Raw genomic sequence first — 27,287 nt, forward strand, 5'->3', positions numbered from 1 at the left:
AACAACAAAGAAAGAGAACAGAATATATAAAACAGCTGTTCTGAGGCAGCAGACGACTGTGATCTTTGAGAGACAGGAAGCATATAAAGGTAACTCAGTATTTGTCATGGCTACGTGCCTTATGGCAGTGTCCAGAATGCATATAGGGAAGTAGAGCCAAAGTAGAGCACTGTGTTATCATTAGTCAGAGTAGGCAGAGGTCAGAGTTCAGGACTGCAGAGGCCTCTAGAACTTGCATGGTAGGGTACCAGAAGGAGTATGCTGCAGGGTAGGAATAGGAGAAGCAAGGAGTAAAAGTCTGCATGGAGATTCTCTGGGGGTCTTTGGCTAAGGATTGGGTTGCACATATGGAGGGCGACACTCCAGGTGATGGAATAGAGTGGGCTATTTGTTGTGAGGCTGAGAACTAATATCTCTGTTTATCTCTTTTATCTGTGATCATGCAGGATAGAGAGATGTTAAAGCCAACTGAGTCTGAGTGGTAAGAATGCATTGAGTATCTCAAAGCACTGAATTGAAATTATAGACAGGCTACAAATTGAGAGTAAAGATGAAGACTTAGAGTAGAGGATATGCCCTAAGGCATAGGACAAAAAGGAGATACAGCTACCCTAACAAAAAGTAAAATCATCCCGACAGTTTAAAAATAATCTTAATTTAACTGTCTACCAGAACAAACCCATCACCTTTGAAGGAAGATAACATAAACCAGATTCCATAATTCCTTATGACAAATACCAGTAGTGTCCAGTGTATAATTAAAAATTATTAGGGGCACCTGGGTGGCTCAGTTGGTTAGGTATCTGTCTTTGGCTTAGGTCGTGATCCCAGGGTCCTGGGATCGAGTCCCACATTGGGGTCTCTGCTCAGTGGGGAGCCTGCTTCTCCTTCTGCCTCTGCCTGCCGCTCTGCCTACTTGTGACCTCTCTCTCTCTCTGTGTCAAATAAATAAATAAAATCTTTAAAAAAATAAATAAAATAAATAAAATTTACTAGAAATGTGGAAAAGCAGAAAAATGTGATCCATAATCAAGAGGAAAAGCAAGCAATCAAAACATACCCCAATTAGTTTAGATGCTGAAGTAAGCAGACAATAACCTAAAACAGCTACTATAAATATGCTCAAGGACTTAAATGAAAATAGGAACACAATGATTAAACACATGGAGGACTATCAGTAGAGAATAGAATATTTAAGTACTTTTCTAAGTAGAAAAGTAAAATATCTGAAGTGAAAATCCACTGGATAACCTTAGCAGAATATTGGAGACTGAAGAATAAAGCGTTGGTAAACTTGAAAAGAGATCAGAGGATATTACCCAATCTCAAGAACACAGAAGAAAAAAAAAAGATTAAAAATAAATGAATAGATATCCATAGGCAATTTTTAAAAATTAGTCTTAACCTAAAGCTCACACTTTGTACAAAAAATAACTCAAAATGGATCAGAGATTTAAATGTAAAATATAAAAGTATAACATTTTTAGGAAAAAAAAAAAAAGAACAACATAGAAAAAAGTCTGGAACCTAAAACTAGGTGAAGAATTCTCACACTTGACCCCCAAAGCATTACCCATGAAAGGAAAAGTTGATAAATTTGACCTCATGAAAATGAAAAACTTAGGCTCTATGAAAGACTCCTTTAGGACTACAGAAAATGTTTGCAAATCACATATCAACAAAGGACTTGCATCTAGAATATATTGATTACTCTCAGAATTCAGCATTAAAAAACAAAACAACCCAATAATAAAATGGGCAAAAGACAGGAAAAAAATATTTCACCAAAGATGAATATGCCTAGAATATAAGCACATTGAATGGATGTTCAATATCATTAGCTATTTTGGAAATGCAAATTAATATCATAATGAGATATCACTACAGACCTATCAGAATGGCTAAAATAAAATACTGATAATGCCAAATGCTGAGAAGGATGTAAAAAATGTACCATTCATACACTGCTAGTGGGAATGTAAAATAATATAGCCAATTTGGAAAATAGCTTGACATTTTTTTTTTTAATTTAAATTCAATCAGCCAACATATAGTACATCATTAATTTCAGATATAGTGTACAATAATTCATGAGTTGCATATAACACCCAGTGCTCATCACATCATATGCCCTCCTTAATGCCCAAACCCTAGTTGCCCCCTCACCCCCCACTTTCCCTTCCACAACCCTCAGTTTGTTTCCCAGAGTCAAGAGTCTCATGGTTTGTCTCCCTTTCTGATTTCTTCCCATTCAGTTTTCCCTCCCTTCCCTTATGATCCTCTGCACTATTTCTTATATTCCACATATGAGTGAAACCATATGATAATTGTCTTTCTCTGATTGATTTATTTCACTTAGCATAATACCTTCCAGTTCCATCCATGTCGATGTAAGTGGTAGGTATTCATCCTTTCTGATGGCTGAGTAATATTCCATTGTATATATGAACCACATCTTCTTTATCCGTTCATCTGTTGAAGGGCATCTTGGCTCCTTCCACAGTTTGGCTATTGTGGACATTGCTGCTATGAACACTGGGGTTCATGTGCCCCTTCCTTCCACTAAATCTGTATCTTTGAGGTAAATACCCAGTAGTGCAATTGCTGGGTCCTAAGGTAGCTCTATTTTTAACTTCTTGAGGAACCTCCACACTGTTTTCCAGAGTGGCTGTATTTGACATTTTCTTTTAACATTAAACATGCATATACATTTGTATACAAGTGTTCATAGAAGCTTTAGTAGTTTCCAAACCGGAAACTGTCCTTCAAAGGGTAAATGGTTAAATAAATTGTGGTACATTCATAACATGGAATACCACTCAGCAATACAAGGAAAGGATTCTTGACACATACAATAACTTGGATGAATCTCAAAAGAATTATGGTAGGAAAAAAAGTCAAAGTTTGCATACTATATGATTCCATTTATATGAAATTCTTTAGATAACAAAATTATAGAGACCAAGTACAGATTAGTTGCTGCCAGGGGTTAGGAATGGGGAAGGATGGGTGTGGCTGTCAACAGGTAAAATGAAGGATCCTTGTATTTTTAATTACTTGTAATTTTAATTGATGGTACAGTTCTGTATATTGGTTGTAGTGGTAGGTACACAAAGTTATACATGTGATGAAATTTCACAGAACTACAGACACACACGTACATACAAATGAGTGTATATGTAACTAGTGAATAAGTTCTGTGGATTGCACTGGTATCAATTTTCTAGCTTTGATATTGCAATATAGTTATGCAAGCTACAAACACAGGCAAGGCTGGATGAAGGGTCCACAGACCTTCCTGTAAATTTCTTTGAAACCTTTGAATCTATAATTGTTTCAAAATTTAAAAAAGTTAAAAAAAATAAAAGAAATGCACACAACCTTAGTGACCTATAGGAAAATATCAAGTAATCTAACATACATTTCACTGAAGTCCAGAGGAGAGAAGAGAAAATACTTGAAAACAAGGAAAAAATATTTAACACACTAATAAACTAACTTTCTAATTTTTAGATCCAAAAAGCTCAGCAAAAACCATGCAGGAAATATAAACAAAAACAAAAACAAGAAAAGAGGTACCCAGTCATATCAGAGCTGAAAACCAAGGATAAAGAGAAACTCCTGACATTAGTCAGAGAGAAAAGACTCATTACATATAAAGCAATGGTTCTTTTTTATTTATTTATTTATTTATTTATTTATTTATTTATTTATTTATTTGACAGAGAGAAACACAGCGAGAGAGGGAACACAAGCAGAGCGAGGAGGAGAGGGAGAAACAGGCTCCCCGTTGAGCAGGGAGCCTGATGTGGGGCTCGATCCCAGGACCCTGAGCTCATGACCCGAGCCGAAGGCAGACACTTAACGACTGAGCCACCCAGGTGCCCCATAAAGCAATGGTTCTTAACTGGGGACAATTTTGTCTGCTGGAGAAATCTGGCAATTTCTGGGGACATACTTGATTTTCACAACTGGGAGTGGTTGTGGGGTGCTAATGGCAACTAGCCCGTAGAGGCCAGAGATGCTGCTAACCATCCTACAATGCTTAGGGAAGCCACCCACAACAAAGAATTGTGTGGCTTACAATATATAAAGCACTAACCTGAGAAATCTTGCTATAAGAAATAATAATAAGAATGATGGCCAACTTCAGATCAGAAGCAATGGAAGCCAGAAGATAATTAAATGACACCTTTAAGGTGACAGGAAAAAAAGTCACTCAACCCAGAATTCTACGTCCAGTTAAAAAAAAAAAAAATTCTTTTAAGTAGATTAAATTAAAGATTTTCAGATAAATGAAAGCTGAGAAAATTGTCACTAGCAAACCTGCACTGCCAAAAATAACACAGAAGTATCTTCAGGCTAAAGGGAAATGATACCAGATGGAAAGCTGATCTATGGAAAGGAATGAAGAATGTGTAAAATGATAAATACACGGGGATATATATATATATATCTGATATTTCATACATATATTGACCGATTATATATTATAACTTAATAATTATATATTATTACATATAATTATATATGCATATGTGTACATATGTATGTATACACATACACACACACATACACTCTTTTTTTTTCTTCTCTTAATATTATGGGTTGAACTGAATCTCCCTAAATTCATATGTTGAGATCCTAAACCCCAGTATCTGTAAATTTGACCTTATTTGGAAATAGGGTCTTTGCAGATATCATCACGTTAAGATGAGATCATCAGGCTGGACCCTATTCCAATATGACTGATGTTCTTACAAAAAGGGAAAACTGCGGATGCAGAGACATGCGTATGGACACGAGAAGAACACCCTGTGAAGATTGGAATTCTGTTGCCACAAGCCCAGGAACTAACAGAAGCTCAGGGACAGATCTGCAACAGAGCATTTCCTCAGCACCTACAGGGAGCACGGCCTTGCTCACACCTCGATCTGGGATTTGTTGCCCTCCAGAACTGTGAGACAATAAATTGATTTTGTTTAAGCCACTCAGCTTGTGGTACTTTGTTACGACAACCCTAGCAAACGAATATACTTAGTTTCTCTAAACAACAACTGACCTAAGGCAAAAATAATAATATTACATTGCAGTGTCTTACTGTGTGTAGAATCAAAATATATGATAAAAAACACAGAAATGAGGGTTCAAGTGAAATTTTACTTTTATAATGTTTTAACATGTTATTCAAAGCATACTAAGTAAACTGTGATAAGATTGCATATTGTAAACATTTAAAAAGTTATATTAGGTACAACTAAAGAGCCTGAATGAAGGAATTAAAGTGGATATTGAAAAAAATTTTTTGGTTGGGGCGCCTGGGTGGCGCAGTTGGTTAATCGTGGACTCTTGGTTTCAGCTCAGGTCATGATTTCATGGCTGCCAGATGGAGTCCCATCTTGGGCTCTGCACTCAGTGCAGAGTGTGCTTGAGATTCTCTCTCCCTCTCCCTTATTCTCTCTCTCTCTCTCAAATAAATAAATAAATCTTAAAAATTTTTTTGATTACTCCCCAAAGAAACGAGGAACTGAAGAATAAAAACCAAATGCAATAAATAGCAAAATTGTAGATTTAAATCCCAACAATTTATTATATGCAATGAGCTGAACACTCCAATTATAAGGCATACCAGACAAAATACAAGAAAGAAGTATATATTATCTCAAGAAATTCACCTTCATCACAAGATACAGACAGACTGAAAGTAAAAGACTAGGAAAAGATACATCATGTAAACAGTAGGCAAAAGTAGGTGATATGGCTCTATCTGTATGAGACAAAGCAGACAGGAAGATAAAAAATGTTGCTAGAGTAAAAGAGGAATATTTCGTAAATAAAAGCCCTGATTCTTTAGGAACTTACAACAACCTTAACAACAGGTATATGTGTATATAGGTAACAATAGAGCTTCAATAATGCATGAAATAAATGTTGACAGAACAACAAAGAAACTGATCAGTCTATATTCATAGTTAGAGACTGTTAGCACCTCTCTGTCAGTATTTTATAGAACACATAGATTTTTAAAAAAATGTTAGGATAAAGAGGATTTCAACCACATGATCAAACAAATTGAAGAAATTTATGTTTATATAACATGACACCCAACAATTTCGTAGTATGCATTTCTTTCAAATGCACTTAGGACATTCACCAAGATATACCTTATGATGTTATCAGCTACAAAATAAAATGTCTCAACAATTTCAAAAGATAGAAATCTCACAAAATACATCTCTAAAGAGAGAGGGATTAAATTAGAATAAGAGATCTATAAAAATCTCTAAGTATTTAGAATTAAAACAACATCCTTCTAAATAATCTGCAGTGAAAGAGTAAATCATAAAGGAAACCAGAGGATATTTGCAACTAAATGACAATAAAAATATCATGAATAAAAATTTGTGGCATGCAGCGAAAGTAATGATTCAAGGGAAATTTGTATTATTATAATATTTATATAGGAAGAGAAGAATGAGTTAAAGCTATAATCTAAGTTACTGTCTTAAGTATCTGGAAAAAGAAGATCATATTAAAATGAAAAGAAAAATAGTAAAAATAAAAGTAAAATTAATTACATTTAAAAAAGACAGAAAATTAACAAATCCAAAAACTGGTACTTTGAAAAGACTAATAAATTGAATGGACCTTAGCAAAACTGATCAAGAAAAAATACTTAAAAAAAACACAAATTACCAATATCAGGAATGACAGAGGAAATATGACTACAAATGATACAGAGATTTAAAGGATAATAAAGGAATATTATGAACATTTGTGGGAAAATGTTTGACAGCTTATATGAAATAAGTACATTGAGAAACTCAATTTACCAAAATTAACATAAAAAATGAAAACAACGTAAAAGCTCTGTATCTCTTAAATAATTAAATTTGTAATTACAAACTCCCCCAACCAAGAAAACTCCAAGCTGAGATGGATTGTCTGGTGAATTCTATCAAAGTTCTATGGATAAATGAATCCAGAAAAGTTACAAGAAAAGACAGGAGGAGGGAATACTTAGATACCTTCTAGTTCATTTAATGAGGTCAGCAGTACCCCGATAATAAGACCTGACAAAAATACTTCAAGAAAAGAAAAGTAGAGACCAATGTCCTCCAGAATGTAGACTTGGATAAGTTCTATGAACAAAATATCTAGTCAAATCCAGGATTACATAAAACAGTCATACATTACAACCAAGTGGGGATTTATACCAGGGATGCAAGATGGGTTTAGCACTTAAAAGATCAATTCAATCCACCAAATCATCAGGGAAGGAAGAAAGGCCATACAGTCCTGTCATTTCAATATGTACAGGAAGAAATGCTTTTGACAAAATTCAACACCTATTCATTATAAAAAACACTTAAACTTGGATCAGACAAAACTTCCTTAGTCTGAAAAGGCATGTACAAAAAGCCTAAAGTTAACACCATACTTAATGATAAAACATTGAAAACTTTCCTTCTGAGACCAGGAACAAGGCAAAGATGTCTGTTCTCAACTTCCACGTCATATTGTTCAGGTAGCCCAAATTAATACAATAGCAAAGAGAAAGACATAAAAGGAATAAAGATTGGAAAAGGTGAAGTAAAATTCTTTATTCATAGACAAAATGACAATTTACATAAAAATCCAAAGGAGTTTGTAGAAAAATTACTAGGAGTAGTAAGTCAATTTGAATGATTGCAGGATACTAAGTCAATATGTAAAAAATCAATTGTATTTCTGTGTACTGACAGCAAGTGATGAAATTTTAAATGTAGTTTATAATAGCAAAAAAGCAAAATATTTAAGAATAAGCTTTAAAAATATGTGAAAGCTCTGTAGTGAAAAGCATAAAATATGAAAAAAAAGAGAAAGATCTAAGTAGAGAGTTACCATGTTCATGGATTAGAGGACTCAACATTGTTAAAAGTTATTTCTCTTCAAATTGAACTAGGGATTCAATGCAATCTCAATCAAAATCCCAACAGGACTTTTTGTTTTTGCCTTTCTTTCTTTCTTTCATCCTTCCTTCCTTCCTTCCTTCCTTCCTTTCTTTCCTTTACTTTCTTTCCTTTTTTCCTTCTTTGTACAAATTTGCTAGTTCATTTTAAAATATAAATGGAAATATAAAGGATCTAAAGTAGCTAAAACAATCTTGAAAAAGGATAACACAATCGGAGGACTTAACCTTACCTGATTTCAAGACTACAGTATTCAAGATAGTATGGTATTGGTATAGAGATAATGAAACAGATCAATGAAATAAATAGTTCAGAAATAGATATGATCAATTAATTTTCACTAAAGTGCCAAAGCGACTCAATTTGGGAAGGAATTATTTTTTCAATAAATTGTGCTGGAATAATTGCATAAAAATGTGAAAAGAATGCATCTCAACCCCTACCTCAAACCATGCACAAAAATTAATTCAAGATCATCATAAATCCAAATGTAGAACCAAAACTATAATGAATTCAAATTTGATGTTGGCAAATATTTCTTAGAAAGGACACAGAAAGCACTAACCATAAAAGAAAAAAGAGTGACTAATTCATCAAAATAAAAGCACCTATTTATCAAGAGATAGTTAAGAAAATAGACAAGCCACAGACTGAGTGAAAAGATTCACTGTACATAAAATCTAACAAAAGTCTTATTTCCAAAACGTATTTAAAAACTCCCACAGGGCGCCTGGGTGGCTCAGTGGTTAAACATCTGCCTTCAGCTCAGGTCATGATCCCGGGATCCTGGGATCGAGCCCCGCATCGGGCTCCCTGCTCCGAGGGAAGCCTGCCTCTCCCTCTCCCACTCGCGCTGCTTGTGTTCCCTCTCTCGCTGTGTCTCTATCAAATAAATAAATAAAATATTAAAAAAAAATAAAAATAAAAATAAAAACTCCCACAAATCAGGCAAACACAGCTAATGGGCAAACAACTCAAATAGACACTGCAAAAGAAAAGGAGATATATAAATGTCTAACAAACACATAAAAATGTGCCTACACCACTAATCACAAAGGTAATACAGATTAAAGCCACAGTGAGATCACAAAAAAGCTAAAAATTAGAAGACTAATAACATCAAATGTTGGTAAAGATTTGGGACAAATGGAGCTCTCATACATTTCTGGTGGGAATGTAAAATGGGACAAAGACTTTGAAGCACTGTAGAGCAGTCTGTTCTAAGGTTAAATACACACCTCCTCCATGACCCAGAAATCCACTCTTTGATATTATTCCAAGAGAAATGAATACATATGGCCACAAAAGACTTTTACAGAAATGTTTGTAACAGCTTTATTCATAACATGTAAAACTCGGAAACAATCCGAATGCCCAATGAGAAAATGATAAAAATAAATATAGCGGTATATTAATTTAATGAAATACTACTGAAGAGTAAAAGAAAAAAAAAAGTGTGAACTTAAACTACTTTTAAACTAAGCAACAGAGATGAGACTCAAAAACATTACATTTAATGAAAGAAGCCAGAAGCAGAAAAGCACACGCACCGCACGACCACATTTATTTATTTATTTATTTTAAAGATTTTATTTATTTATCTGAGAGAAAGAATGGGAGACAGAGAGCATGAGAGGGGAAGGATCAGAGGGAGAAGCAGACTCCCCGCTGAGCGGGGAGCCCGATGTGGGACTCGATCCTGGGACTCCAGGATCATGACCTGAGCCGAAGGCAGTCGCTTAACCAACTGAGCCACCCAGGCGCCCCTGCATGACCACATTTAAATGAAGTTCAAGGGTAGGCAAAAACTATCTCCAGATAGAAACGTACTGGTGAGGGAGAGTGGTTAGGGATCGACCCTGTCTTTACGACAGAAAGAACTCCTTTTTTTTTCACACTTAATGCATATTAATAACTGAATGGAACATATACCAAGTAGCTATTTTTGTAATTCCCAACATTTTAAAAAGTTGAGAGTTTACCGAATTGCATTTTTTATGCCAATTTTAATCTTGCAACTCTGTAAATACTTTATAACATACATATTCTTTAAAATAAATAGAAAAACCACTGAAGTGTTTTAAATAAGATGGTTAGGAAGTATTACTTTAAATGTTTTTCATATATGCAAAATGCACATAATTAAAGACAATTAAGTACATGTTCAAGAACAGGTTGAGGTGATAGAGGTATATAGAAGACCACAGGTCTCTCTAAACTGGAATGTATCTTAAAATTTAGGAGCTGGTCAAGAAGTTTCTCTGGGTAACAGATAAATAATACATAATGGACAAGACTAGATAAAATATGCAGATAATTAATGACACTAAAGGTAAAATAAAAAGATGATTTGAATTACAGAAATTATTTTTAAAAGCAGCACCAATTGCCCTAAAATGAAAATTAATTAAGTAGCACAAGTCATAACATTTAATAACAGTATACAAGAAATCAAGCAGTGACAGTTTTTTGGGAAATGTAGGCTAGGTAGAAACTCTAATATTTTTGTCTCCAGGATCTTGATCAATAAGATACTATCTAAGTCATTAAGTGAAACAGTTGAAGTGTTAAGGTTTAATTACTATTTCTTGGGAAGATTCCTAAAATTTAACAGAGATTAGGAGGCTCTTAGTAAGGCCTTCCCTTGAATAGATAACTGGAAAGGCAGTTATCTCTCTTGAAATAAATGTGATTCCATGTCTCATTTATTATGCTAAATACAATAACGCCTTTAACAAACGTGTCATTAAGCCTTTAGCTGATCTAAGTGTACCTCTATCTGTTTTCTTGGTTCCTTTAAGAAACCGTGCAAAATCTTCATCCTACGTTAATTATCAATTTAATCAGTCAATGCTAAAAGAAAATCTTTTGCTCTAATTATAAAAGACAGTTGCTGTAAACATTTGACGTGGTGAGTACCTTTCCTGATCTTGGGCAGGCTATAATTTATTAAGCACAAATATGAGGAAAAACCCGAGTGGAGTGCTTAATCAGCAGTGACCCACAATTAAAACAGGTGATATTTTCTAGGCTTAAGAATAAAAGCAATATGACTCCAATTAGCTGTCAAATCATCTGGAAAAACAGCTGTTACATAAATAGAAAAATCACTTGGCCTGCTCACTTTTTCAATTTTGTCTTTATTTTTAAGTCATTTAAGAAGATAGTCCTTTTATTCACCTAACATTTAAAAATAGGGGAAACTAATTCACAGTGTTGGAAGTCATGAGGGTAATTAACGTTGGTGAGGATGGGGGAAAGGTGGGGGCAGGGGGAATGTTAAAAAGGGCACAGGGTTGTGGGGATTTACTGGGGTGCTGGTAACATTCTGTTTCTTAACTGTGTCCTGTTTTATGGGTGTGTTCACATAGCGACAATTCATCAAGCTGTGCACTTACAACCTGCACGTTTTTCTGAATGTTATACTTCAATAAAATTTACACAAAAACATCAATTCCTCCATAACTATAGGGAATCACTTCAGCATTGTGTCAAAAATGAAAGGTAGTATGCTAGTGTCTATAATAGACAATAATTTTCTTGAAAACTTTCCTCACCAATTCTTCTAATCCTCAAGAAAATACAGCAGAGTATTTTTAAAAATTTATAAAATAGGCTTTAAACAAAATGGAGACGCAACATTAGCTTTTGATTACAGATTTAAAATTTAAATGTTACTTACCAAAAAGGTGTATTCTCCTTCAATTTTGTATCAGATCGCTCATTAGCGTTGCCAAGCAAAGACGCTGGTTGTCTTACAAACCTGGAGAAACAGTATAAATAGAAAAATTGTTCTATTTATTTCACTATCACTGTATACATTATACTATAATATATGTATAACTATAAAATGATAACTCATTCACCTAACCACTCATGTAACAAGCAATTGCTAAGTATCTTTGCACGTACCAGGTGGTACAGGAGAAATGAGGTAAATAAAGAAGTATAAAAAATGTGCCAAACTTGAGAATACCATGAAAGAGGAATAGATCAAATGTTATGGGAATCAGGAGGTTACTTCCAAGAGGGAGACTGGGTAAAGCTTTGTGGAGGAGGTGGGGCTTAAGCTGATCCTTAAGAAAGAATCTGATTTCTTAAAGATGGTGGGAAGGAGCCGAACAGGGAAGAATGGATGGGGAGGGCAATCCAGGTAAATGAGACAAAATGACCAAGTACGGAGTTTGAACATAATGGAAAAGGGGGCAGGGGAGCTGAATGCATTTCAGTTTCACTGGGGAACATTTTCAGAGGATTTGGAATCAGTGAAGCTCTAAGCCTAGAGGTTGTCAATCGCAATGACCAAGGCACTAGCTAGACTCAGGGATTCAGCTGTGAAAAAGAAAGATGGGAGCCCAGGCCTCATGAAGCTCCCAGCTCATCAGGACAAGCCAATCCGAAAGATTATTACAACGTGTGGCGAGCTGTAGAGGTTCCTTTGGGAGTGGGTAGCAGAGAAACCAATCGAGGTCCAACAGTCAGAGGTAAACAATTACAAGTCTCAGAGAAGTGATCACAAAAGCAATGGTGTTAGATGCGGTCACCCAGGGAGAGAGTTAGAGTACAGAGAAGGAGGGATAGGGACAGACTCAGTTACATTTACTGGAAAGGAAAAGGTAAGCGAGGAAGCAATCAGAGAGGAAACAGGAAAGAAGAGTGAGAAAAAACTTTATGGAGGACACTGTGCTCAAGAGCAGAATGCTTTGAAATTCAATCAGGGCTAATACGAAAAAGTGGTTTATTTCTTTTGTTTATTGACTTGGTTAGGTGCAAGGTATTTAAGGTTGATGACAAAAATTGTGGGGCGATGGAAGCTGACGTAATATTTGGCCATTGCACACAAACATCAGCACCAATTTTACAGATTTTCTTAGCGCATCAAGGATCTCTGCAAACGATTAAATTCAGTGGATAGGGGTCCCTGCAGGTAATTAAAGTGTTTTTTCCTCCCCCAGCACCGTGACTCTTTCCCACAACTTGGATATATTTGGACATGGAACCCTAGAGATAGCCGCAAAGTGATGAGTTCATGTTTATTGAGCATGTTAGTACTAAGTGTTTTATGAGCATTAGTTCATTTATTTTTTTTTAAGATTTTATTTATATATTTGAGAGACAGAGAGCACAAGCAGGGGAGCAACATGCAGAGGGAGAGGGAGAAGCAGGCTCCCCGCTGAGCAGGGAACCCGACAAGGGGCTCGATCCCAGGACACTGAAATCATGACCTGAGCCAAATGCAGACACTTAACCGACTGAGCCACCCAGGCACCCCAAGATTAGTTCATTTAATCTCCATAACAACCTTATAAGGCAAGCACTATTTTTACCCAAATATTACAGAGGAGGTAGCTGAACATGAGAAAATTTAAGGAATTTGCCAAAGGTCACTCTTCCCAAAGCCAGCGTTGATCAGTGCTTTTTCTCCTGGTCAGAGTTGGAACTACTGTTCAGTATTTCTCTTGATTTCTACACAATTCTCCAATTAAGATCCAAGTCCCATACTAGGGTGCCATCCTGGGGCTTGCTGGAGCATCCTGAGCTGGAACAAGTAGGAAGTGGATTCCTGTTACATTTCTTTATCGTCTCTAACTTGATGAAAAATTGGGTTTTTATGTTGTGGAACACACAGGTCCATGGCTTATGCTTTACAGTTTAAGTAGCTGACACTCTATTTCTTCCATTCCTGGTTATCAGACGTCCCATTGAGATCCTGGGATGGTAGGGTAGGTGGTACATAGTGCCATGGCAGAGGGTGGGGTGGGGACAAGCCAATTCCCCAATTAGGTTTAGGGAGTCATGGTCACTTGTGACCCCAAAGACTGCAGTTATAGGAGAATGGTGCTATTCTTCTTTCTGGAGTCAGGCCCTTGGGTTTTACAAATTGGCACAAATGGCTTGGCACTGGAGGATCTCTGCTTCTCACGTGACTACTGGAAATGCCTGGGAGAGGAAGCCGTTGGTTCCACTGCATTTGGGAGAAGCTATGGGCTCTTCTGTTTGGATTTCCAACGGAAGAAACTTAAATGTGTTTCCACATAAAAATGTGTGGGCCTCATTCTATAGCTGTGCTGATTAAATACTCTTTCCTAGTTATCTTATTGGCTCTGTACATTTTATCATCTGGCACAAGAATCCAGTCATATCATCTAAGATTATTTCTATGAGAAAATTCCACGGTTCCCATTTATTTGTTCATCGAGCAAATATTTATTGCACATCAGTTATGTCCCTGGCACTGTATTAGACAGATACTGTTTATCCGGTGCTCAGCAAAAACAAGTATGGTGACTGGCCTAAGTAAACTTCTAAATGTGCCAGTTGCAAAGACACTTTAAAATGCCATTAGCATTCTAGAGGACCACTTACTATTTTTGTCTAAGCCTGACCTTCTGTTACTCAAGAACAATCATACAGAGAGCAATGGGTAGCAAAGAAAGAAATGAACTCATGAGAACATGGCACATGTGTTGTGTCAGGCGTTGGTAGATGTTGGGCACATGCAATGTACTTGGTCCCCACAACAATTCTGTGAAGTCGCTGATGCTTTCCCTGTTTTGAAGCTTAACTTGGTTGAGTCTGAGGAACATGCTTTCTCCACTAAGACCATGATGCCTCTTGTTTGCAGCTCTGTACCTATCTTGCTGTGTCCCTGAGTAGCACTGTGGGTAACCTCTGTCAGTTTCCTTTTTTATAGAGATTCCTTTATTATGCCCAAAGGGTATCACTGGCTCTTTACAATTAGTGGCCAGCATAGACAGACAGTCAGAGATATTGACCAACTATGTTGAAGGAGATTTTACTGTTTGTGGTTGCTATGACTTCTGAAAAATACAAGTACATATTTTTAAATATTGATAATGATTACCACTGACTTTGTCAACATGTTATTTTTATTTACTCAAACATCATATTAAAGCATTCTCCATTAAGAGTCCTGTCAATATCAAGGTAAACACGGGGCGCCTGGGTGGTTCAGATGGTTAAGCGTCTGCCTTCGGCTCAGGTCATGATCCTGGGGTCCTGGAATCGAGCCCCACATTGGGCTCCTGGCTCAGCGGGGAGCCTGCTTCTCCCTCTCCCTCTCTCCCTCTCCCCAGCTCATGTTCTCTCTCTCTCTGTATCTCAGTCAAATGAATAAATTAAAAAAAAAAAAATCTAAAAAAAAAAAAGGTAAACACAATAGCTTTTGGTTGTAATTATTTAACCTTGATATACTGATAATATCAATCTTTCATTGCTTATAATTATATCATTTTAGAGAATATATTAATTATTTTCTTATACGGTCCTAGCACTTAATATCACTGCTGAACCATAGCTCTCTTTCCCGGAAAGCAGCCCTCCATCAGACTGATCTTGAACATTATGCAGTGATTCAGGACTTAACCTTCCTGGGGTTCACAGGTCAGCATAATTAATTTAAAATATAATCATTCCTAAAGTTATCAATTGTAAATATGTAGTTTCAGTGAGTTCCCACTGTCTTAAAATTATAGGATTTTTGTTAAGTGTAATTATATGCCAAAAGATAACCCAAGTCACCATCTTTAAAATAAATAACTCAATAGTGGGATAGTTGGTGGGATTGTTCCATCCATACAAATCATGAATTAGACTGACATACACCTGATCACCATAGAGTTAATCATGAGGGTGTTAGAAACTTCCAGATTGACTGTAACTTAGGTGACTTACCTAGAGTTTATAGTTAACAGCCTTGATTTCTTGAAAATTACAGAAGATAGAAATAGCATGTTAATTTGTGGGGAGTAATTACTAAAGGGTGCTACTGAGGTTAGCCATGTAATCAAGATTATAGTTTCCAAATATCAAGTGAATTAAAATAATCATTTACTATTAACTTTACCCTTGCAAAAACTATTTTCGGCTTTCAGTAATTTTAAATGCCTCACAAATATTTAGAAGATAACCAAGATCTAGGGATTTAAAAAAGTGGATATAGCATATATAACTTAGAGCAATACATATTCTGTGCAGGTTTATAAACAGTGGTAACCAAACTGATTATTTTAAATGGCCTTAAACTTACGAATTTCTATGTTTACTGACATAATTTTTCTACATTCTGAGTTTTTTTTTTTTTCCAGTTAAGTCTCCTTAACCTTATATTTGGGAGGACTCTGGTAAGAATCAGAATACAAACAGAAGAAGAGTGAAGCAACCAGATTTCTAAAGCTCTACAAACCTAGGGACATGTATCATATCTGAAGATCACAGGAAAAAAGTGTCTATGATGAAAATAGACGGAGTGGAAAGAAATGGTTATTTCTGTCAGTGCTAAAAAGCTTAGAGAGTCACTGATTAAGGTCACTGCCAATTTTATCAATGAGGAAAGTGCTTTAGCAAGGCTTCAACCCCTTATTTTTACCATCTTCTGTGTAAGTATGTGGATGATGTTACTGTCAGGGTGTCCAAGATCAAACACAAAGAGCATTCAGGGTCAACTAAACCAGAATTTTTATCAGAACATCTAGACTGTCTAAAACCTACTCCAAATAATGCATTTTATGTCTTCCTGACCCCTTGTCTCCTTCAAAGCCATCATCATCAAGAACAACAAAAAAAAGGGAAGAAGAAGAAGGAAGGAAGGAAAAAAGAACCAATAACCATATTAACATTTGTCCTTGGCTTCCTTGGAAATAAAATCTATAATGCTCAAGACAAATCTTTCCTTTAAACATTTATCGATAGAATAACAACAACTACTGACAACAGTAAGTAAGATCTAAATCCCAAGCTCCAAGCTGATATCCAAACAACACATTGCTAATCAACGGCCAACAAAGCTTACTTTATAGCTCAGGTGAAATCTATTAAGTCATGTTCCCATTTGTAAGTCTGCATATGGATGAAAGATGTGTGTATATGGATGCTGGTAATACTTGAATAACGTTAGAAATTATAACAGGACAAAAAAATAGTAATCTCACATTAGAACACACTTTAAATCACTTTGTACAGATGGTTTGACATGTTCAGACAAGTAGATGTCATCAGATCCCTAACTGAGTCACAGGATCAACTCACCATAGAGCAAGTGAAGAAAAATAAATGGAAGAAGAAGCCCAATAATTTGGCATTGATAATTCAAAGTCTTGGGAAAAGGATGATGCCTTTGAAAAACACTGACTTAAATGAGTAAGAGCAACTTGCTGCATTTAAGGAATCTCTGCATATTGAGATTCCCCGTCTGGAAATTAGGGCTCTAGGATCTCAGACTTCAAACCTATAAAGGTGGTTTACCCACCATCTTGAATCATTCCTGATACATCTTCTTCCTATCAGACCTCCCTCAATTTTATTTGATCCTGATCAATATCTTGGCTGATTTGACCAGTGACTATATTGCTGTTAACTTTAATCATTCCCTGCACTGGTTCCCCAGTTTGTGGCCTAATAAGGGCCCAATTATAAGATGTTTTTTCAAGATCAGACATATCTCTGTGGCTTACTAAGATACAACTTTCTCTCCTTCTTTCTTTTCTCTTTTTCTTTTCTGTCTTTCTCACTACCCCCCCCCATTTTTTTCTTTTTGGTAGCCTGGGGCTATCAACTTTATAGTCATTAGCACCCTAGAGAACAAGGGTGAAAATGTAATCTCTATCTGGGAAAGCCTCAAACTCTATCAGCTCATTATCAGTGAGCTGATGTTGGGGCCCTAAAGCTCAAAGCATGCCCTATGGACTTCTGTGGAACTTCAAAGTTCAGCCTGATGGATAGAAAACTCATCTTTGACTCCTAGAGTTGAATAATATGCAATTTCATAGAGATTAACGGATACTCACTAGTATTTGCTGAGTTGCTAGAAGGTACTACTCATAAACTAATATTAGCATGTCACCAGAATTAATTGAGAACTCTAAATTAGTATTCCATAAAACCATTTGACTGCAACTCAATGCCTTGCAATACTCCTGCTATTCATGTTCACGTGAAAATTGTTAGAATTCCCGAAATCTGGGAAGGGATATGTGGTTAATACTATTCTTAATAATACTGTTAATACTACTGTTTTGAATTGGTCTTGATATGAGTTAATGTATTTGTAACATTACTATCTGACTTGATATTTGTTCATCATTTGTTTGTTGTATAATTGCTAGGTTGGTAATATGTTAACTGTTATTTTGTCCCTCTCCACTATGTATTATTATTATTATTATTATTATTATTATTATTATGTCTTTTTCTTCTGAAGAGTAGAAATAGACTAGGATATAGAAATCCGTAAGTGGACCATGGTCAAAAGGTTTGAGCACGACTGCCATAAAAGGATGGAAATGAGGGCAGAAAAAGTTTCATTGAGCAGGGATTTAAAATAACAATTCTTGTTTGTGACCAAGTACTTGTAGATGCCTGGATCCAGGAGAGAAGCTCAGGGGGCTAGGTACCCAAGGAACGATGTCAAGGGCAGGCGATCACTTGAAGTCTTGCCCAGGGTCAGCCTTGTTTGTACATCACAGAGAACCAAAATTTGTTTCAATTTTGCCTTCTTATCTAGGTATCATGAGGACCATTAGCATTTTGCCCATAATTTGTTTCTGCCTAATGTTACTAGAAATTCATTTTCTACTCAGAATGTAAATTATGTTTCCTATTTGTCCTCAAACCAATGTAGCATTTCTTTATGCTTTTTATGCATGATATTTACTGTGTCTTTGACATTTTTATTTTGTAGTCAGTATTAATAAATCTTCATGAAAGTAACAGAGTCATTGTGATTGTGTTAAAAATGCATGGCTTACAGTTCTTTGAAGAAGTATGAATGTTCAGCTAAAAAGACAAACAATCAAACAAAAGAACAGATACCGTCACAGAAGGAATTTAATTCATCTTTGCATTGGTGAAATTAATATTTTTAGCTGAATGGTTAATTTTTTTCTGACCTCCAATTCTTTTCAGCTTCTAAAAGTGTGAAACCAGGGTTAAAGTAGTATCTAAAAAAAGTCATCTAGGCAACAGTGTATCTAAATCAGCCCATAAATACAGTTGTATAGTTTTCCATAAAAATATCAAAAACTTACCAACATTTTTCATGACATATTTCTGAGCTACATTATTCACATGAACATTCTTCCTGGTGTCTGAGCTAAATTTCTTTTGTTTGTACCTGTACTTATCCCTACAATAACTTGATTGGGAACTGAGATATTCTTATTAAACATACTGCTCTACAAACAAATTAAATTCATTTGGTTCCATTTCATGTTTCTTACGTTTTATTCTTCTGGAAACAGAGGTCTGTTGCTCCAAACTGGAAACGGTAATTCAGTAATCAAAATAATCAGGTAACAATAAAAGAAACATAATGCAGTTGTATATAGAATATAATGAAGCAACAATTTAAAAAAAAATCTATTTTATTCCATTTTTTGAGAAAACATGTAAAAAGTTATCTACTATAGTGTCTAGTATGTCATAAGGCTCCCCCAAGTGTTTCATTTTTCCCCTTTTGTGACTTGTTTCTCACAGCAGTTTGGTCCATGACAAAGCTTTGTATATACATACATATGTACACATATATGTTTTCTGTAAGAAGGCATTTCTGTTTATGAAGTTTGAAAGAAGCTCAGATTGAGGTGACCAAAAGAAAGCATTGGTATTGGAAAAAAAAAAAAAAAGATGGAAAAGGGAAATTGAAAATATTTTTTTTAGTGCCTCATCAGAAAAAAATGAAATGATTCACTGGAAATATAAATGTTTTACTGCACTTCACAAGAAATATAGTAGTATATGGCAAACTAACATTAGCTTGTGGTCTTCTATGATCCTAAGCTCTTTTACATGCAGTTCTTCCCAGTCTAGTATTTATAGAGGAGCGTGAGTGTGTGTGTGTGTGTGTGTGTGTATGTGTCTGTGTGTAAGGGAATTTGTGTAATTAAAGGACATTGCCCTGATCCTTTTAATGCTGAATTACATATCTACTTTTTCTCTAAAGAATCCTTTTAAGGGACTTTGCTTTTAAACGCCTTATCAAATAACATCACTTTCTATGAAAAAGTCTTAAACATTAACATAAAATGTAATAGTTTTCACCCAAAACAAAGATAAATCAATACTGGAGAGGTGAGCATGGATCAGAAGACTGGGTCATGGATTCAATTTCTGGGCACGTTTTTCAAGAGGCTCAAAGCAAAGTATAACTATCACACTGGCAAACTGTGCAAATTAATCTTCTTACTGTCCATGTTAACAGAGAAACTCATAGAAGGGATAATTTCATTGCTTTCTTTAACTGATAGGGACAGGTAAGTTAAAAGAAAAAGAAGAGAAACAGAAGCAAAAGAAACAGAAATGATTCATGGTACAAAAAGTATTCTTCCATTAAACAAACCATCGTTAAGCTAACCAAATAAAACTGTGATGATGAGTACTGTCAATAAATTTAGTTATGTAGCTAAATTATAAAGACTTTTTGACAATTCATAAATTAAGGAATTATTAGGAGATGGAAGAAAGGAAAAAGAAAGAAAAATCTGAATAAATAAGCAGCGACTGAAACACTCAGCAAGTTCCAGCTCTGCTAGGAATAGTGTCCACATAATGAATATTTCAGGTGCATCTTGAGATCCTTATATTTTTCAAAGACAAGTAGACAGGATGCATTTTACATCTGTTAAAGACTTCTGATTGGCATATATGTTGAAAGTCTGCCTCAAGATTGAAAGGCGGAATGGTCCTCAAAAGCTATAGCTATGAAATATTTATTCCCCCTTCTTTCATAGAAAAGAATGAGTTGACTCTGTGACATAAATCTCTACTAATACCAACAAAATTACACATCTTCTGTTAAATGATTATTCTTAGAAGGTGAACCAGGTCCTGTTTGTTGGAGATGATCATAGTAGAATAATGTAAATATTGTTTACAGTGTTCTTGTGAAAGAACAGAAAGAATGCTTGTATTTTCAAGCATTATAGTAAGATCTCAGGAGGTAAGGTCTGCCAAAGATTGCTTAAGAAAGACAATGCTGGACAAATTTTTTCCTGGAGTGTTTAGTTGTCTTTTTGATTTTAAAATTACATTTTTGTCAATATCAACCTCTGCTTGTGAGAACCTTTTGTATATAAAAATTCTGTAGCTATAACTTTGAGCATACTTTTTATTAAGCAAGGCAAAGACTCCTGTGTCTCCAAATATCCCTCAAATCTCCAAAGCCAGCTGAATAAATAAACATTACGTGATCTGTAGCCCAAAAGTCTGCAAATGACTCTATATGATGTTAAAAAAAAAAAAAAAAAAGCTATGATTCCTTCTAAGTATTTCTTGGAGCCAATGATCAGCAGTTTTGTTTAAGTTCTGGGGCCCCTGAGCCTCCATAAAAATAACTTTGAAATATTATATTATGTGTGAAAATTTTACACACATGCACATTTATAATCAGCAGGCAGGCCCTCTGCCCTTCTTCAACCTGATAATCAACCATAGTGCCTACTCAAACATGGAAAAAATGAAAGATTCAGAACTCTAAAGCACATAATCTTAGTGCCATTTAGAACCATGTGTATTTCTGAAATCCTCTATTACTGCAAATCTCTTGGTTGTATTTTCTATGGAATTGTCTGTTTCTCATTATCAAAGTCTAAAGAAATTTGATAGAGTCATGTAACACTTGGCGTTGGGGTGTTAGAAAAATGCATTCCAAAGTGTTCAGCTTATCTTTTCTTTCCAATGCAGTAACTACTGTCTGACTTTCCTCCCCTGGAGAAGCCAGCTGGGAGGGTGAAGAAAAAAAATCAAACCAAAGTAAATTAGGCAATGGCCCCGTGCCTAAATCAATCACAGACATCAGCTTTTAAACAATGAATTGTAGTTCACAGGAGTGAGCGCAACATTCACATGGAGAATTCTTGCTCTGTAAAGTCACCTTTTGCTTGTAGAATGTGTACCATGCTATTCTTCGAACCAGGTTTGCCAGAATAAGTTGATATGGGCAAAGTCGAAGGTTTGGAATGCTTGTAACTCTACGAGACAGAAGGCTACTGGCCTCAGTAAATCAGATTATGAACTCCCAGAGATGGTCTATGGTTCATTCTATTCTTCAGTATGGCTAGAACTCAAGGACGATGTGTCATCTTTCCCCAAGAGTCAAGACACTGGAAAAGAGAAAGTCTGGGGGGAAATATGTAAATATAAGCCTCAAAGAAAGTATGTCTTATTCTAACAGGTGTTCTTTTTTTGCTTGTTTGTTTGTTTGTTTCTGCTCCTGTAAGCCGGTTAATTTATTCAGATATTACACAAATAGTGTTCAGGCGACTCTAGTTGCACATCTGATCAATTAAGATAGAATTCTGTTTTTGCAATTTAAGAATTTAAAAAGCATTGTAGTTAGGATACACGGCAAAGACATGCTGGGATAATTGGTTGTCAAAGTATATTGGTACCACTGAGTAGTCTTAAAATAGCAGGAAACACAACTGAATACTGGAAAGGAAATCGCTATTTCACTTTTTCAAATAAAACATATTGCACCTCTGAGTTCACAATGGGATATTTGTTGAGAGCCTGTAATTAACTCATACTGATTAGAACCACAGTAATAAACATTTCCTTAGCAAAACATTCACTTGTTTTCATAATTTCCTACTCTTTTACTATTTCCTCGTCAGTTCTTAGTTAGCTTGTCACTATTAATCAAGAAAAGAATGGAGAAAAGGGTAATTTTTCTAGAAGGGGAATATTCATTTTAATTATATAGAAAGAACGCTTCTTGATAAAAACCCAGCACATCATCAGAGAATTCACAGTCTAAGCACAAATGAGGAGGATTTTTGACACACTCATAAAATTAGTCTACTCTGAAAACCTAGAACCAACACAATCAAAACACAGCTCACCGCCAGATCACCTACAGCAACTGTCTCCAGATCGGTTCCCCTCCTATCTTCCTGCAGATGCAGACGGCTGTTGGACTAATCTCCCCAAATACCTTTTCGGCATGTCACTCCTTTGCTCAAAATCCTTCAATAGCTGTTCAATACCAACAGTACAAAGTCCACATTCCTTGGCCAGGCATTAAGCCCCCTTTACAATCTGGTTCCAATTTTCTTTTCTGCCCTCATTTCCCACTCTTCCCTTATAATGCGGTGGGCCCCGTGAATTCTCTGCTCCAGACGACTCAATTGCCTTTGAAAAGACTCTACGCCTCCTTCTTTTCCTGTTATTTCCTCAAGCTGTTCACTGCCTAAAGTGTTCCCCTCGTCCTTTTCTCGGCTTTACTCAGTTGCGTCCTCTAGCACTGCTTTGGGTCACAGGTTACCGGGTCAACTAATGCAGACAGGTTCTGTGTGAGACTGCAGGCTCCCTGTGAGAGGGATTTTGTACTTCGTTGTACTTCTTCGTAGAGCCTGTGTGTCTCCCACGTTCTCAGCGCAGTATCGCGCATGTTATGGGGGCACGCGATGAGTAGTTACTGATTGATAACTGATGAGGGACAGAAGGCTGGCTGAAGACCAAGCATACGCTGACACCCTGCAACTTCCCCCCACCCCCCACTCCTGGGTGGGACATGTGTGACATTCTTCCAGGAATCTCCCAACTATCTTAATGTTAACGCCTTGCTAGAGGGGGAAAAACAACCTTAACTTGACAATGGTAAGGCCTCGATATCTTATAGGTATCTTGTAGGTCCTCCTTAGCATATGAAAGTTCTCTTGAAACCTCGCTTCTCCTTAACTCCCCCAACTGCATAGTATATAATCAGCCACCCCTCACAACCCTGGGGCAGCAGCTCTTTCTGCCCCTGAGTCCTGTGCCCCTGCTTTAAGAATAAACCACCTATTTGCACCAAAGATGTCTCAAGAATTCTTTTTTGGTTGTCGGCTGGACTCCACCACACTGAACCTCACCTATATTCCAAAACCCTGTCAATACTGCCAAGTGTTTCACAACATCTGATCTTTCTCACCAGTGTCATTTGGAAATAGCCAGTTTTAGGACCAAAATATAGGATCCCCACCCTCTCAAATTCTTCTACAACCTCTCTGAAGTAAGAGTAAGGCAGAGAGTAAAGCACATAAATCTCCCCAAGTATTTGGGCTGACTTTGTGAGAAATCTAAATCGAAATTATTGCACCTTAAAATATATGCCCTGATTAAATACTTCTAATGAATTATGTTATAAATAGTAATAAACAATACTTCAGATATTCCAAAGTAGTTGAGTACACCGTGCAATCAGAATTACTGGTTTCTGTTTCAGCTCTTGGTAGGACCTGGCTTGAGGAGACAACTCTTTGTTACAACTGCCTAATTGGGCCCATTGTTTCCATCCATCCTTCTTACAGCACACACAGGCATATTTCTCTAATAAAATCACATCATGTCATGCCTCTCCTTCAACCTTGCCAATGGCTTCCCCAACATGCCTTAGTACAAATCCAGTCCCTTTCCATGACTTACGAGGCCTGCTGATGAGATCTCACCCTCCACTATCCCTCCCCTCATCAGCCACCCTCCAGCCACGCTGGCCTTCTTTCTGCTCCTTGGTCTTTGCATTTACAGCTCCTCTGACCTACACACTGTGCTCCTCAATCTTTTCCTGGCAGATCCCTAGGGCCATGCTCAAACATTTCACCTCTATAGGGCCTTTCTTACCACCAAATCTAAATTCAGTGTTTCCCGTTTCCTCACCACATTCTCTTTCTCATCACTCAATTTTTTTAATAGCCCCTACTAGTATCTGCAATAATCTTATTTTGTTGTTTACTTGCCTGTATCTATTGCCTTCCACTCGAAGTAAATACCACTGAGTCGGGGGCCATGTCTGTTTGATCACCACTGAACCCCCCAGAAAATGACTTAGTACAGAGTGTGTGGTCAATTATTATTTGTCAAGGGAGTAAACTTAAAAGTTACACAGCTAGTAAGTGATGGGACTAGCCAAGACCCAAGTCCGTCTATCTCTCTGACCAATATGGCACTCCCCACACTCTGTCCAGGGCTGACTCCGCCACAAATATCTGCTTCACCGTCCTTGTTGCTGAGAGCTAACTTGCCCTGGCATATACAGAACAGAGGCCTTAGACTTAAGATAAAGACACCAGAGAAAGTCAGTATGCCTGTCTGTCCAGGAAGATCACCCTGGCCCAGACATTCTGACAAAACTGCGACCCAGACCTCATCACACACTAGGAAGTCATCAGTGTCAGCTGGAGGGGCTATCATATGCTATTAATGGGGACACTAACAAATAGTGTTAGAAAAAAGTGTTTATCCCCAGTGTGTAAGGCATGGAGAATGGATAGAATGGGTAAAAGGCAAAACATCTATGTGAAGTACACAAAAGAAGTTAAGTCAACAACATGCACTCATTCATTAGATATTGGACAGACTAGTCAAAGACAACAATAAAGTCACAAAACAGGCTGATTAAGAAGATGATGGTGTCGTCGACAGAGCTAGGACACTTAGAAAGGAGAGGAGGTTTAGCTGATGAAGCCAGGGAATATCTTCAGCCTTGATTTAGACGTACTGGTTTTGGCATGTTGTTAGTGCTCATAAAAGATTTGTCCAATGTCCTCATTTCCCCTTGGGAAATGCATGTTCTTTAGGAGGAAGGAGAAAACTGAGGTAGGGAAACTGTAAATTCCGTAAGGTCTGAGACCATGTCTGTCTGCTCCTTCCATTTGTTCTTTCTTTGTTTCTTTGTTTCTTTCTTTGCTTCCTTCCTTCCTCCCTCCCTCCCTCCCTTCCTTCCTTCCTTCCTTCCTTCCTTCCTCCCTTCCTTCCTTTCATCTTCCTACCTTTTTCTTTCTTTCTCCATAGCAATTCATATGCAACTATTTATATGAGAAACCATTCATAAATGTCAGACCCATAAAGATTCCAAAAGCAAAATTTAACTAGACTCTGTATCTTCACTACTACCCATATTCCAAGGAGATTTGAAAAGCTGAAGAACGATGACCTTAGAGGCAAACCATCCTGCCTCCTACACTTCTGGTAACCTCAGGCATTTGTGATTCACTTTCCTCATTTGAAAATGAGGCTAAACCAACCTCTGCAGAGTTCTTGTGAGAGTTACAGAAAAATAATATACTTGGGACATTTAGCAGGATGCTTGAATCATAACTGATGCTTAATAAGTGATAAGTCTTTAATAGTATTCATTTTCAATTCTACCTGTTTTGGCTTTTTGACAATTGCTATACACGTTTAGAGAAGTATGCATCACTCTTGAACTAGTAATCTTATCTTTATGGGAAAGCATCTCTTACGTGTCTAATTGCGTGTCATGGTTTGAAAGTAAAACTATAAAGTTAAGGAGTAATATTACTACCATGAAACACTTTCTAAAGCACAAAGAAAGCATGCAGTGTTTAGTAACATGACAATTTAAACACTACATTTTACCTCAACCTTACTTGCATTGGCCAATTTATACAGATATTACTATTTTTTTCTCTCCAAGAAACACTGTCATCAGTTTTACCTCACAAAGCACATCTGAACTCAGTGCTTCTGTGTTTATTTTCTGTTGTATTTTCTCCATGTCAGCCTGTCTATCCAAACCAAAGTGGATACTCAGTAAATTATTTCATTTGTCTGGTAAAGATGCAAAAGTAGAAAAGGCAGCTCTTCAAAACAAAACAAAACAAACAAAACAAAAATGGTCTTGCTTATATTCAGACTAAATCTCCATCCTAGCTAAAGTATAATCCACCATCTATAATGTTATTCTGAGAAGGCGACCTTCTGGGGACAAAGTTTCCTTCTATCAGTTCATCATTAGCTAGCATTAACAATGATGATTTTGTGATACTTAATAAATGATGACTAACTTAAAAATTAGATAAATATTATAGAAAAGCACCACAGGGATTGAGTCATTGGGCCCTTCTGGCCTAAAATTCCTTGAGGTGTTAAGTGTGTTAGAAAAAGAGTAATGAGATACTACTTCTCAGACAAACACATGCAAATTATGCTTCCTGTTACAGAGATTGTTTTAAAGATGTAAATGCCTATTATGTCATGATTCTGCAACAATTTATTTGCAATTTAACAGCAGAGTAAAGTCAAACATTACCATTTATTGCCAATTGGAAAGGGGAAAAAAATGGGAAACTCTGTGTCTAGGGAGGGATTCTATAGTTTGGCACATTTGCTGGTTCTTAAATTAAACTGCTTTTCTGAACGAGTTTGTCTATGAGTGTGTGGTAGCCCAATGTTCTCCTGACTAATTTGGATTGCTGGAGGCCATGGAATCATTGAGTGGTTCCATTCATGAACAGCAGATGATGCATGACAAAGCTGTAATGCTCTTAGGAGGAAGTTAGCTAGGAAGAGCCGTTCTATACCAGAGGGGGTTTTGAT

At 36.5% G+C, this 27,287-nt stretch overlaps 1 long non-coding RNA gene across 1 annotated transcript in view; it reads right to left on the bottom strand.

The window, feature by feature from the left end:
* LOC118528435 (uncharacterized) overlaps positions 1-27,287 on the bottom strand; it is a 1,879,419-nt gene that overhangs the window by 141,434 nt on the left and 1,710,698 nt on the right. The window contains exon 8 of the long non-coding RNA XR_013446214.1: positions 11,635-11,715. This is a non-coding gene — a long non-coding RNA (uncharacterized LOC118528435). The remainder of the gene's footprint in view (positions 1-11,634; positions 11,716-27,287) is intronic.

The sequence above is a fragment of the Halichoerus grypus genome, chromosome 3, assembly GCF_964656455.1.
Source record: "Halichoerus grypus chromosome 3, mHalGry1.hap1.1, whole genome shotgun sequence".
Taxonomy (NCBI): domain Eukaryota; kingdom Metazoa; phylum Chordata; class Mammalia; order Carnivora; family Phocidae; genus Halichoerus; species Halichoerus grypus.